Raw genomic sequence first — 1234 nt, forward strand, 5'->3', positions numbered from 1 at the left:
ATCGACATGGATAAACTTATAATTGTCTGACTATTATTTTAAATACTGTTGCCTTCACATGATCAAATGTTTATGTGATCATTATTTTCAAAGTATTATCCTCATTATATTGTTACCGAACTTTGCTAATATTTGAAATTATTTAATCAGTATCAAGCCAAGCACTTTGCTGGTAAACGGAAGCAGTGATGTGGGTTATGGTCGTTTTTCTGGTAGCCTTTAGTTTAAAAGGATAAGCTTTTTCATGGTTTTCACAAGCGCCTTGAGCACTTTAGTGGAGATGTGCGCTTAATAAATCTTATTATTATTATTATTATTATTAGCACTTCCATCTGAAATTCAGGAAAGAGTTGTTGATAGAATTACTGGAAAGACCTCACAGGCCATTGATAATAAAGATATGACTTACATCTGGGACTTTGCTGGCCAGCAGCTGTACTACATCACACATCGAGTAAGTACTTATAACATTCCCTATGTTTTAAATGCAATCGACACGATCCAGGTTAGAGATTCCTAGTGTAGGCCACAAGATTCCTCCTACAACACTGCTGCATTTTGACAAAGTCAACCATTTGGATGGAATGTGATTTCTAAAAAGGCTTACCAAATGGCAATAGAAAAAGATAATTGAGATCATCATAAATGTAGAAAAATAGTTCTAGTTATTTTAACAGTATCGTGTATGTTTATTGAAACTTACTCCCTTGCCGATTATACGTAATTGAATCGCTTTTCAATAATTAAAAGATAATCTAGATCATCAATAAACTTAACTGTTGAATAATTGTTAACATATTATCAATTATCACATTTTACATTTTATTTTAGATATTCTTAACAAGCGAAGCAGTGTATGTGATTTTGTTCAATTTGCTGGAAAGTATGTACGAAAAAGGGAAGAAAAGAGTCTATAAGGGGGTAAATAGGTCAATTCTTATAATTTAAATGAATTTTTACAAAAAAAACCTTTTTTCTTCTTTTTTTTGTGGTTTTAATGAAATTAATAAGGAAAATATTAAATAATTTTAATGAATTGTATATTTTATATGATGATTGTATTATATATCAATTTGCTGTGTAATATATAAAATAATAATGTATATTTGATAACTATAAAATTTAATATCTTTTAATAAAATTGTAAATACCACTTTTATAGATTAGTTTTTTTTTAATTATTTACTGTAGGCTTACAGTTTTGATAGTATTGTATTATGCTTGTTTCGTGTCT

General features: G+C 28.6%; 1 long non-coding RNA gene across 1 annotated transcript; it reads left to right on the top strand.

The window, feature by feature from the left end:
• Positions 1-177: 177 nt before the first annotated feature.
• On the top strand, positions 178-922 carry LOC117112380. The gene is made up of 2 exons (XR_004446033.1): positions 178-454; positions 832-922. It is a non-coding gene; the product is annotated as an uncharacterized LOC117112380 (long non-coding RNA).
• Positions 923-1234: the final 312 nt, after the last annotated feature.

The sequence above is a fragment of the Anneissia japonica genome, unplaced genomic scaffold (assembly GCF_011630105.1).
Source record: "Anneissia japonica isolate Jap-2015-1 unplaced genomic scaffold, ASM1163010v1 scaffold20668_len1226_cov104, whole genome shotgun sequence".
NCBI classification, from domain to species: Eukaryota; Metazoa; Echinodermata; class Crinoidea; order Comatulida; family Comatulidae; genus Anneissia; species Anneissia japonica.